Source organism: Camelus ferus, chromosome 32, assembly GCF_009834535.1.
Source record: "Camelus ferus isolate YT-003-E chromosome 32, BCGSAC_Cfer_1.0, whole genome shotgun sequence".
In the NCBI taxonomy this organism is placed as follows: domain Eukaryota; kingdom Metazoa; phylum Chordata; class Mammalia; order Artiodactyla; family Camelidae; genus Camelus; species Camelus ferus.
This window is the reverse complement of record NC_045727.1, coordinates 24,882,836-24,896,724: the sequence shown is the minus strand read 5'-3', so window position 1 is coordinate 24,896,724 and position 13,889 is coordinate 24,882,836.

Sequence of the window (13,889 nt, the reverse complement as noted above, 5' to 3'; positions counted from 1 at the left end):
GTGACTGGTGTCACCTTTGTTGCGTGGCAGGGGGAATTCCGCTAATTACCTCCCCCGTCCAGGGGGGGGCACTAGATGCTACCTGCATTTCCAGCCTACCCCCGCAATTCCCCGGCAGCCCGCACTAGTAGACACTCGGGGAAGTCACGCGGAAGGCTCCTAGGAGATCCCAGGCGCTGCAGACAGAAGACGGAACATCCCCACACTCAGAATTAAGGAATATGGCCGAGTGTGAAGGGGAGGTGAGGTCACCCTCCACACAGCTGCCTCGTGTCACAGCTGTAGCCTGGAAGGGGGAAGTCCGCTAAATAGCTCCCCTGTCCAGGGGGAGGCACTAGATGCTACCTACATTTCCAAAACTAACCCCGCTTGTCCATTGAAGCCCGCACTAGGAGATACTCGGGGAAGACACGAGAAGGGCTCCTAGGAGATTCCAGTTACTGCAGAGACAAAACGGAACCTCCCCACACTCCGAAATCCGGATCACGGCCGAGTGTGTTGGGGAGGTTTGGTGCTGCCCTCCACCCAGCTGCCTCGTGTCACATCTGTAGCCTGGCAGGGGGAACTCCGCTAATTACCTCCCCTGTCCAGGGGGAGGCACTAGATGCTACCTACATTTCCAGGAAATCCTCCGCATTTCCCCGGCAGCCCGCACTAGGAGACACTCGGGGAAGACCCTCGGAGGCTCCTAGGAGATCCCAGGTGCTGCAGACAGAAGACGGAACCTCCCAACACTGAGAATTCTGGATGACGGCCGAGTGAGTGGGGGACGATTGGGGTCGCCCTCCACGCAGCTGCCTGGTGTCACAGGTGTTTCTTGGCAGGGGGAATTCCGCTAAATACCTCCCCTGTCCAGGGGGAGGCACTTAAAGCTACATGAATTTCCATCCCAACCCCCGACTTTCCCCGGCATCCCGCACTAAGAAACACTATGGGAAGACACGCCGAGGGCTCCTAGGAGATCCCAGGCACTGCAGACAGAAAACGGAACCTCCCCACACTCAGAATCCCGGAACACGCCCGAGTGTGTGGGGGAGGTTTGGGGCCGCACTCCACGCAGCTGCCTGGTGTCACAGGTGTTGCCTGGCAGGGGGAAGTCCGCTCATTACCTCCCCATTCCAGGAGGAGGCAGCAGATGCTACCTGCATTTCCAGCCCATCCCCCGTTTCCCTGGCAGCTAGCTGTAGGAGACAATCGGGGAAGACAGGTGGAGGGCTCTTAGGAGATCACAGGCGCTGCAGACAGAAGAGGGAACCTACCCACACTCAGAATTCCGGATCTCGTACGAGTGAGTGGGAGAGGATTGGGGCCGCCCTCGACACAGCTGCCTGGTGTCACAGGTGTTTCCTGGCACGGGGAATTCCGCTAATTACCTCCCCTGTCCATGGGGAGGCACTAGATGCTACCTTCATTTCCAGCCTACCCCCGCCATTCCCCAGCAGCCCGCAATAGGAGACACTCGGGAAAGTCAGGCGGCGGGCTCCTAGGTGATCCCAGGCGCTGCAGAAAATATAGGGAACCTACCCACACTGAGAATTCCGGATCACGGACGAGTGTGTTTGGAAGGTTTAGGGCCGCCGTCCACGCACCTGCCAGGTGTCAAAAGTGTTGTCTGGCAAGGGGAAGTCCGCTAATTACCTCCCCTGTCCATGGGGAGGCACTAGATGCTACCTTCATTTCCAGCCTTCCCCCGCCATTCCCCAGCAGCCCGCAATAGGAGACACTCGGGAAAGTCAGGCGGAGGGCTCCTAGGTGATCCCAGGCGCTGCAGAAAATATAGGGAACCTACCCACACTGAGAATTCCGGATCACGTACGAGTGTGTTTGGAAGGTTTAGGGCCGCCGTCCACGCACCTGCCAGGTGTCAAAAGTGTTGTCTGGCAAGGGGAAGTCCGAGAATTACCTCCCCTGTCCAGTGGTAGGCACTAGATGCTCCCTGCATTTCGAGCCATACCCCCGCTTTTCCATTGAATCCCGCACTTGGAGACACTCGGGGAAGACACGCGGAGGGCTCCTAGGAGATCCCAGGCGCTGCAGACAAAAGACGGAACCTCCCAAAACTCACAATTCCGGATCACGGCCGAGTGTGTGGGGGAGGTTTGGGGCCACTTTCCACGCAGCTGCCTGATATCACAGGTGTTGTCTTGCAGGGGGAATTCCGCTAATTACCTCCCCTGTCCAGGTGGAGGCACTAGATGCTACCTGCATTTCCAGCCTAACCCCCGCCTTTCCCCGGCATCCCGCACTAGGAGACACTCGAGGAAGTCAAGCCAAGGGCTCCTAGGAGATCCGAGGCGCTGCAGACAGAAGAGGGAACCTACACACACTCAGAATTCCGGATCATGTACGAGTGAGTGGGGAATTTTGGGGCCGCCCTCCACGCAGCTGCTTGGTGCCACAGTTATTGCCTAGCATGGGGATGTCCGCTAATTACCTCCCCTGTCCTGGAGGAGGCACTAGATACTACCTGCATTTCCAACACCACCCCCGCTTTTCCATTGAAGCCCGCACTAGGAGATACTCGGGGAAGACACGAGGAGGGCTCCTAGGAGATCCCAGTTACTGCAGAGACAAAACGGAACCTCCCCACACTCCGAATTCCGGATCACGGCCGAGTGTGTTGGGGAGGTTTGGGGCCGCCCTCCACCCAGCTGCCTCGTGTCACATCTGTAGCCTGGCAGGGGGAACTCCGCTAATTACCTCCCCTGTCCAGGGGGAGGCACTAGATGCTACCTACATTTCCAGGAAATCCTCCGCATTTCCCCGGCAGCCCGCACTAGGAGACACTCGGGGAAGACCCTCGGAGGGCTCCTAGGAGATCCCAGGCACTGCAGACAGAAAACGGAACCTCCCCACACTCAGAATCCCGGAACACGCCCGAGTGTGTGGGGGAGGTTTGGGGCCGCACTCCACGCAGCTGCCTGGTGTCACAGGTGTTGCCTGGCAGGGGGATGTCCGCTAATTACCTCCCATGTTCAGCGGGAGGCACTAGATGCTACCTGTATTTCCAGAACAACCCCCGCTTTCCCCGGCAGCTCGCAGTAGGATACATTCGGGGAAGACACGCGGAGGGCTCCTAGGAGATCACAGGCGCTGAAGACAGAATACGGAATATCCCCACACTCAGAATTCCGGAACACGGCCGAGTGTGTGGGGGAGGTTTATGGCCGCCCTCCACCCAGCTGCCTCGTGTCACATCTGTAGCCTGGCAGGGGGAACTACGCTAATTACCTCCCCTGTCCAGGGGGAGGCACTAGATGCTACCTACATTTCCAGGAAATCCTCCGCATTTCCCCGGCAGCCCGCACTAGGAGACACTCGGGGAAGACCCTCGGAGGCTCCTAGGAGATCCCAGGTGCTGCAGACAGAAGACGGAACCTCCCAACACTGAGAATTCTGGATGACGGCCGAGTGAGTGGGGGACGATTGGGGTCGCCCTCCACGCAGCTGCCTGGTGTCACAGGTGTTTCTTGGCAGGGGGAATTCCGCTAAATACCTCCCCTGTCCAGGGGGAGGCACTTAAAGCTACATGAATTTCCATCACAACCCCCGACTTTCCCCGGCATCCCGCACTAAGAAACACTATGGGAAGACACGCCGAGGGCTCCTAGGAGATCCCAGGCACTGCAGACAGAAAACGGAACCTCCCCACACTCAGAATCCCGGAACACGCCCGAGTGTGTGGGGGAGGTTCGGGGCCGCACTCCACGCAGCTGCCTGGTGTCACAGGTGTTGCCTGGCAGGGGGAAGTCCGCTAATTACCTCCCCATTCCAGGAGGAGGCAGCAGATGCTACCTGCATTTCCAGCCCATCCCCCGTTTCCCTGGCAGCTAGCTGTAGGAGACAATCGGGGAAGACAGGTGGAGGGCTCTTAGAAGATCACAGGCGCTGCAGACAGAAGAGGGAACCTACCCACACTCAGAATTCCGGATCACGTACGAGTGAGTGGGAGAGGATTGGGGCCGCCCTCGACACAGCTGCCTGGTGTCACAGGTGTTTCCTGGCAGGGGGAATTCCGCTAATTACCTCCCCTGTCCATGGGGAGGCACTAGATGCTACCTTCATTTCCAGCCTTCCCCCGCCTTTCCCCAGCAGCCCGCAATAGGAGACACTCGGGAAAGTCAGGCGGAGTGCTCCTAAGAGATCCCAGGCGCTGCAGAAAATATAGGGAACCTACCCACACTGAGAATTCCGGATCACATACGAGTGTGTTTGGAAGGATTAGGGCCGCCGTCCACGCACCTGCCAGGTGTCAAAAGTGTTGTCTGGCAAGGGGAAGTCCGCTAATTACCTCCCCTGTCCAGTGGTAGGCACTAGATGCTCCCTGCATTTCAAGCCATACCCCCGCCTTTCCATTGAATCCCGCACTTGGAGACACTCGGGGAAGACACGCGGAGTGCTCCTAGGAGATCCCAGGCGCTGCAGAAAGAAGAGGGAACCTACACACACTCAGAATTCCGGATCACGTACGAGTGAGTGGGGAATTTTGGGGCTGCCCTCCACGCAGCTGCTTGGTGCCACAGTTATTGCCTGGCATGGGGATGTCCGCTAATTACCTCCCCTGTCCTGGAGGAGGCACTAGATACTACCTGCATTTCCAACACCACCCCCGCTTTTCCATTGAAGCCCGCACTAGGAGATACTCGGGGAAGACACGAGGAGGGCTCCTAGGAGATCCCAGTTACTGCAGAGACAAAACGGAACCTCCCCACACTCCGAATTCCGGATCACGGCCGAGTGTGTTGGGGAGGTTTGGTGCCGCCCTCCACCCAGCTGCCTCGTGTCACATATGTAGCCTGGCAGGGGGAACTCCGCTAATTACCTCCCCTGTCCAGGGGGAGGCACTAGATGCTACCTACATTTCCAGGAAATCCTCCGCATTTCCCCGGCAGCCCGCACTAGGAGACACTCGGGGAAGACCCTCGGAGGGCTCCTAGGAGATCCCAGGCGCTGCAGACAGAAGACGGAACCTCCCAACACTGAGAATTCTGGATGACGGCCGAGTGAGTGGGGGACGTTTGGTGACGCCCTCCACGCAGCTGCCTGGTGTCACAGGTGTTTCTTGGCAGGGGGAATTCCGCTAATTACCTCCCCTGTCCAGGGGGAGGCACTTAAAGCTACCTGAATTTCCATCCCAACCCCCGACATTCCCCGGCATCCCGCACTAAGTATCACTAGGGTAATACACGCCGAGGGCTCCTAGGAGATCCCAGGCACTGCAGACAGAAAACAGAACCTCCCCACACTCAGAATCCCGGAACACGCCCGAGTGTGTGGGGGATGTTTGGGGCCGCCCTCCACGCAGCTGCCTTTTGTCACAGGTGTTGCCTGGCAGGGGGAATTCCGCTAAATACCTCCCCTTTCCAGGAGGAGGCAGCAGATGCTACCTGCATTTCCAGCCCAACCCCTGTTTCCCTGGAAGCTCGCTGTAGGAGACAATCGTTGAAGACAGGCGGAGGGCTCCTAGGAGATCCCAGGAGCTGCAGACAGAAGAGGGATCCTACACACACTCAGAATTCCGGATCACGTACGAGTGAGTGGGAGATGTTTGGGGCCGCCCTCGACGCAGCTGGCTGGTGTCACAGGTGTTTCCTGGCAGGGGGAATTCCGCTAATTAACTCCCCTCTCCAGGGGGAGGCACTAGAAGCTACCTGAATTTCCAGCCCTACCCCCGCCTTTCCCCGGCATCTCGCACTAAGAGACACTTCGGGAAGACACGCCGAGTGCTCCTAGGTGATCCCAGGCACTGCAGACAGAAAACGGAACCTCCCCACACCCAGAATCCCGGAACACGGCCGAGTGTGTGGGGGAGATTTGGGGACACCCTCCACGCAGCTGCCTGGTGTCACAGGTTTCACCTGGCAGGGGGAATTCTGCTTATTACCTCCCCTGTTCAGGGGGAGGCACTAGATGCAACCTGCATTTCCAAAACAACCCCCGGTTTTCCATTAAACCCGCACTAAGTGTACTCGGGGAATACACGCGATGGGCTCCTAGAAGATCCCAGGCGCTGCAGACAGAAGACGGAACCTCCCCACACTCAGAATTTCGAAAAACGGCCGAGTGGTTGGGGGAGGTTTAGGGACGCCCTCGACGCAGCTGGCGGGTGTCTTAGGTGTTGCCAGGCAGGGGGAAGTCCGCTAATTAACTCCCCTGTTCAGGGGGAGGCACTAGATGCTACTTGCATTTCCAGCTCAACCCCCGCCTATGCCCGGGAGCCCGCACAAGGAGACATTCGGGGAAGACACGCGGAGGGCTCCTATGATATCTCAGGCGCTGCAGACAGAAGACGGAACCTCCCCACATTAAGAATTAGGAAAGACGGTCGAGTGTGTGGGGAAGTTTGGGGCCAGCTTCCACGAAGATGCCTGGTGTCACAGGTGTTGTCTGGCAGGGGGATGTCCGCTAATTACCTCCCCTGTCCACGGGGAGGCACTAGATGCTACCTGCATTTCCTGCCCAACCCCCGCCTTTCCCCAGCAGTCCGCAATAGGAGACACTCGAGGAAGTCACGCTGATGGCTCCTAGGAGATCCCAGGCACTGCAGAGAGAAAACGGATCCTCCCCACACTCAGAATCCCCGAACACGGCCGAGTGTGTGGGGGAGGTTTGGGGCCGCCCTCCACGCAGCTACATGGTGTCACAGGTGGTGCCTGGCAGGGGGAATTCTGCTTATTACCTACCCTGTTCAGGGGGAGGCACTAGATGCAACCTGCATTTCCAAAACTACCCCCGGTTTTCCATTAAACCCGCACTAAGTGTACTCGGGGAATACACGCGGTGGGCTCCTAGGAGATCCCAAGCGCTGCAGACAGAAGACGGAACCTCCCCACACTCAGAATTTCGGAAAACGGCCGAGTGGTTGGGGGAGGTTTAGGGACGCCCTCGACGCAGCTGGCGGGTGTCTTAGGTGTTGCCAGGCAGGGGGAAGTCCGCTAATTAACTCCCCTGTTCAGGGGGAGGCACTAGATGCTACTTGCATTTCCAGCTCAACCCCCGCCTATGCCCGGGAGCCCGCACAAGGAGACATTCGGGGAAGACACGCGGAGGGCTCCTATGATATCTCAGGCGCTGCAGACAGAAGACGGATCCTCCCCACATTAAGAATTAGGAAAGACGGTCGAGTGTGTGGGGAAGTTTGGGGCCAGCTTCCACGAAGCTGCCTGGTGTCACAGGTGTTGTCTGGCAGGGGGATGTCCGCTAATTACCTCCCCTGTCCACGGGGAGGCACTAGATGCTACCTGCATTTCCTGCCCAACCCCCGCCTTTCCCCAGCAGCCCGCACTAGGATACACTCGAGGAAGTCACGCTGACGGCTCCTAGGAGATCCCAGGCGCTGCAGAGAGAAAACGGAACCTCCCCACACTCAGAATCCCCGAACACGGCCGAGTGTGTGGGGGAGGTTTGGGGCCGCCCTCCACGCAGCTACATGGTGTCACAGGTGGTGCCTGGCAGGGGGAAGTCCGCTAATTACCTCCCCATTCCAGGAGGAGGCAGCAGATGCTACCTGCATTTCCAGCCCATCCCCCGTTTCGCTGGCAGCTAGCTGTAGGAGACAATCGGGGAAGACCGGTGGAGGGCTCTTAGGAGATCACAGGCGCTGCAGACAGGAGAGGGAACCTACCTACACTCAGAATTCCGGATCACGTACGAGTGAGTGGGAGAGGATTGGGGCCGCCCTCGACACAGCTGCCTGGTGTCACAGGTGTTTCCTGGCAAGGGGAATTCCGCTAATTACCTCCCCTGTCCATGGGGAGGCACTAGATGCTACCTTCATTTCCAGCCTACCCCCGCCTTTCCCCAGCAGCCCGCAATAGGAGACACTCGGGAAAGTCAGGCGGAGGGCTCCTAGGAGATCCCAGGCGCTGCAGAAAATATAGGGAACCTACCCACACTGAGAATTCCGGATCACGTACGAGTGTGTTTGAAAGGTTTAGGGCCGCCGTTCACGCACCTGCCAGGTGTCACAAGTGTTGTCTGGCAAGGGGAAGTCCGCTAATTACCTCCCCTGTCCAGTGGTAGGCACTAGATGCTCCCTGATTTTCGAGCCATACCCCCGCCTTTCCATTGAATCCCGCACTTGGAGACACTCGGGGAAGACATGCGGAGGGCTCCTAGGAGATCCCAGGCGCTGCAGACAAAAGACGGAACCTCCCAAAACTCACAATTCCGGATCACGGCCGAGTGTGTGGGGGAGGTTTGGGGCCACTTTCCACGCAGCTGCCTGATATCACAGGTGTTGTCTTGCAGGGGGAATTCCGCTAATTACCTCCCCTGTCCAGGTGGAGGCACTAGATGCTACCTGCATTTCCAGCCTAATCCCCGCCTTTCCCCGGCATCCCGCACTAGGAGACACTCGAGGAAGTCAAGCCAAGGGCTCCTAGGAGATCCGAGGCGCTGCAGACAGAAGAGGGAACCTACAATCACTCAGAATTCCGGATCACGTACGAGTGAGTGGGGAATTTTGGGGCCGCCCTCCAGGCAGCTGCTTGGTGCCACAGTTATTGCCTGGCATGGGGATGTCCGCTAATTACCTCCCCTGTCCTGGAGGAGGCACTAGATACTACCTGCATTTCCAACACCACCCCCGCTTTTCCATTGAAGCCCGCACTAGGAGATACTCGGGGAAGACACGAGGAGGGCTCCTAGGAGATCCCAGTTACTGCAGAGACAAAACGGAACCTCCCCACACTCCGAATTCCGGATCACGGCCGAGTGTGTTGGGGAGGTTTGGTGCCGCCCTCCACCCAGCTGCCTCGTGTCACATATGTAGCCTGGCAGGGGGAACTCCGCTAATTACCTCCACTGTCCAGGGGGAGGCACTAGATGCTACCTACATTTCCAGGAAATCCTCCGCATTTCCCCGGCAGCCCGCACTAGGAGACACTCGGGGAAGACCCTCGGAGGGCTCCTAGGAGATCCCAGGCGCTGCAGACAGAAGACGGAACCTCCCAACACTGAGAATTCTGGATGACGGCCGAGTGAGTGGGGGACGTTTGGTGACGCCCTCCACGCAGCTGCCTGGTGTCACAGGTGTTTCTTGGCAGGGGGAATTCCGCTAATTACCTCCCCTGTCCAGGGGAGGCACTTAAAGCTACCTGAATTTCCATCCCAACCCCCGACATTCCCCGGCATCCCGCACTAAGTATCACTAGGGTAATACACGCCGAGGGCTCCTAGGAGATCCCAGGCACTGCAGACAGAAAACAGAACCTCCCCACACTCAGAATCCCGGAACACGCCCGAGTGTGTGGGGGATGTTTGGGGCCGCCCTCCACGCAGCTGCCTTTTGTCACAGGTGTTGCCTGGCAGGGGGAATTCCGCTAAATACCTCCCCTTTCCAGGAGGAGGCAGCAGATGCTACCTGCATTTCCAGCCCAACCCCTGTTTCCCTGGAAGCTCGCTGTAGGAGACAATCGTTGAAGACAGGCGGAGGGCTCCTAGGAGATCCCAGGAGCTGCAGACAGAAGAGGGATCCTACACACACTCAGAATTCCGGATCACGTACGAGTGAGTGGGAGATGTTTGGGGCCGCCCTCGACGCAGCTGGCTGGTGTCACAGGTGTTTCCTGGCAGGGGGAATTCCGCTAATTAACTCCCCTCTCCAGGGCACTAGAAGCTACCTGAATTTCCAGCCCTACCCCCGCCTTTCCCCGGCATCTCGCACTAAGAGACACTTCGGGAAGACACGCCGAGTGCTCCTAGGTGATCCCAGGCACTGCAGACAGAAAACGGAACCTCCCCACACCCAGAATCCCGGAACACGGCCGAGTGTGTGGGGGAGATTTGGGGACACCCTCCACGCAGCTGCCTGGTGTCACAGGTTTCACCTGGCAGGGGGAATTCTGCTTATTACCTCCCCTGTTCAGGGGGAGGCACTAGATGCAACCTGCATTTCCAAAACAACCCCCGGTTTTCCATTAAACCCGCACTAAGTGTACTCGGGGAATACACGCGATGGGCTCCTAGAAGATCCCAGGCGCTGCAGACAGAAGACGGAACCTCCCCACACTCAGAATTTCGAAAAACGGCCGAGTGGTTGGGGGAGGTTTAGGGACGCCCTCGACGCAGCTGGCGGGTGTCTTAGGTGTTGCCAGGCAGGGGGAAGTCCGCTAATTAACTCCCCTGTTCAGGGGGAGGCACTAGATGCTACTTGCATTTCCAGCTCAACCCCCGCCTATGCCCGGGAGCCCGCACAAGGAGACATTCGGGGAAGACACGCGGAGGGCTCCTATGATATCTCAGGCGCTGCAGACAGAAGACGGAACCTCCCCACATTAAGAATTAGGAAAGACGGTCGAGTGTGTGGGGAAGTTTGGGGCCAGCTTCCACGAAGATGCCTGGTGTCACAGGTGTTGTCTGGCAGGGGGATGTCCGCTAATTACCTCCCCTGTCCACGGGGAGGCACTAGATGCTACCTGCATTTCCTGCCCAACCCCCGCCTTTCCCCAGCAGTCCGCAATAGGAGACACTCGAGGAAGTCACGCTGATGGCTCCTAGGAGATCCCAGGCACTGCAGAGAGAAAACGGATCCTCCCCACACTCAGAATCCCCGAACACGGCCGAGTGTGTGGGGGAGGTTTGGGGCCGCCCTCCACGCAGCTACATGGTGTCACAGGTGGTGCCTGGCAGGGGGAATTCTGCTTATTACCTACCCTGTTCAGGGGGAGGCACTAGATGCAACCTGCATTTCCAAAACTACCCCCGGTTTTCCATTAAACCCGCACTAAGTGTACTCGGGGAATACACGCGGTGGGCTCCTAGGAGATCCCAAGCGCTGCAGACAGAAGACGGAACCTCCCCACACTCAGAATTTCGGAAAACGGCCGAGTGGTTGGGGGAGGTTTAGGGACGCCCTCGACGCAGCTGGCGGGTGTCTTAGGTGTTGCCAGGCAGGGGGAAGTCCGCTAATTAACTCCCCTGTTCAGGGGGAGGCACTAGATGCTACTTGCATTTCCAGCTCAACCCCCGCCTATGCCCGGGAGCCCGCACAAGGAGACATTCGGGGAAGACACGCGGAGGGCTCCTATGATATCTCAGGCGCTGCAGACAGAAGACGGATCCTCCCCACATTAAGAATTAGGAAAGACGGTCGAGTGTGTGGGGAAGTTTGGGGCCAGCTTCCACGAAGCTGCCTGGTGTCACAGGTGTTGTCTGGCAGGGGGATGTCCGCTAATTACCTCCCCTGTCCACGGGGAGGCACTAGATGCTACCTGCATTTCCTGCCCAACCCCCGCCTTTCCCCAGCAGCCCGCACTAGGATACACTCGAGGAAGTCACGCTGACGGCTCCTAGGAGATCCCAGGCGCTGCAGAGAGAAAACGGAACCTCCCCACACTCAGAATCCCCGAACACGGCCGAGTGTGTGGGGGAGGTTTGGGGCCGCCCTCCACGCAGCTACATGGTGTCACAGGTGGTGCCTGGCAGGGGGAAGTCCGCTAATTACCTCCCCATTCCAGGAGGAGGCAGCAGATGCTACCTGCATTTCCAGCCCATCCCCCGTTTCGCTGGCAGCTAGCTGTAGGAGACAATCGGGGAAGACCGGTGGAGGGCTCTTAGGAGATCACAGGCGCTGCAGACAGGAGAGGGAACCTACCTACACTCAGAATTCCGGATCACGTACGAGTGAGTGGGAGAGGATTGGGGCCGCCCTCGACACAGCTGCCTGGTGTCACAGGTGTTTCCTGGCAAGGGGAATTCCGCTAATTACCTCCCCTGTCCATGGGGAGGCACTAGATGCTACCTTCATTTCCAGCCTACCCCCGCCTTTCCCCAGCAGCCCGCAATAGGAGACACTCGGGAAAGTCAGGCGGAGGGCTCCTAGGAGATCCCAGGCGCTGCAGAAAATATAGGGAACCTACCCACACTGAGAATTCCGGATCACGTACGAGTGTGTTTGAAAGGTTTAGGGCCGCCGTTCACGCACCTGCCAGGTGTCACAAGTGTTGTCTGGCAAGGGGAAGTCCGCTAATTACCTCCCCTGTCCAGTGGTAGGCACTAGATGCTCCCTGATTTTCGAGCCATACCCCCGCCTTTCCATTGAATCCCGCACTTGGAGACACTCGGGGAAGACATGCGGAGGGCTCCTAGGAGATCCCAGGCGCTGCAGACAAAAGACGGAACCTCCCAAAACTCACAATTCCGGATCACGGCCGAGTGTGTGGGGGAGGTTTGGGGCCACTTTCCACGCAGCTGCCTGATATCACAGGTGTTGTCTTGCAGGGGGAATTCCGCTAATTACCTCCCCTGTCCAGGTGGAGGCACTAGATGCTACCTGCATTTCCAGCCTAATCCCCGCCTTTCCCCGGCATCCCGCACTAGGAGACACTCGAGGAAGTCAAGCCAAGGGCTCCTAGGAGATCCGAGGCGCTGCAGACAGAAGAGGGAACCTACAATCACTCAGAATTCCGGATCACGTACGAGTGAGTGGGGAATTTTGGGGCCGCCCTCCAGGCAGCTGCTTGGTGCCACAGTTATTGCCTGGCATGGGGATGTCCGCTAATTACCTCCCCTGTCCTGGAGGAGGCACTAGATACTACCTGCATTTCCAACACCACCCCCGCTTTTCCATTGAAGCCCGCACTAGGAGATACTCGGGGAAGACACGAGGAGGGCTCCTAGGGGATCCCAGTTACTGCAGAGACAAAACGGAACCTCCCCACACTCCGAATTCCGGATCACGGCCGAGTGTGTTGGGGAGGTTTGGTGCCGCCCTCCCCCCAGCTGCCTCTTGTCACATCTGTAGCCTGGCAGGGGGAACTCCGCTAATTATCTCCCCTGTCCAGGGGGAGGCACTAGATGCTACCTACATTTCCAGGAAATCCTCCGCATTTCCCCGGCAGCCCGCACTAGGAGACACTCGGGGAAGACCCTCGGAGGGCTCCTAGGAGATCCCGGGCGCTGCAGACAGAAGACGGAACCTCCCAACACTGAGAATTCTGGATGACGGCCGAGTGAGTGGGGGACGTTTGGGGTCGCCCTCCACGCAGCTGCCTGGTGTCACAGGTGTTTCTTGGCAGGGGGAATTCCGCTAAATACCTCCCCTGTCCAGGGGGAGGCACTTAAAGCTACATGAATTTCCATCCCAACCCCCGACTTTCCCCGGCATCCCGCACTAAGAAACACTAGGGGAAAACACGCCGAGGGCTCCTAGGTGATCCCAGGCACTGCAGACAGAAAACGGAACCTCCCCAAACTCAGAAACCCGGAACACGCCCGAGTGTGTGGGGGAGGTTTGGGGCCGCACTCCACGCAGTTGCCTGGTGTCACAGGTGTTGCCTGGCAGGGGGAAGTCCGCTAATTACCTCCCCATTCCAGGAGGAGGCAGCAGATGCTACCTGCATTTCCAAAACAACCCCCGGCTTTCATTTGAAGCCCGCAATATGAGACACTCGGGGAAGACACGAGGAGTGCTCCTAGGACATATCAGGCGCTGCAGACAGATGACGGAACCTCCCCACACTCAGAATTCCGAATCACGTACCAGTGTGTGTGGGAGGTTTAGGTCCGCCGTCCACGCAGCTGCCAGGTGCCACAGGTGTTGCCTGGCAGGGGGATGTCCGCTAATTACCTCCCATGTTCAGCGGGAGGCACTAGATGCTACCTGTATTTCCAGAACAACCCCCGTTTCCCCGGCAGCTCGCAGTAGGATACATTCGGGGAAGACACGCGGAGGTCTCCTAGGGGATCACAGGCGCTGAAGACAGAATACGGAATATCCCCACACTCAGAATTCCGGAACACAGTCGAGTGTGTGGGGGAGGTTTATGGCCGCCCTCCACCCAGCTGCCTCGTGTCAAATCTGTAGCCTGGCAGGGGGAACAACGCTAATTACCTCCCCTGTCCAGGGGGAGGCACTAGATGCTACCTACATTTCCAAGAAATCCTCC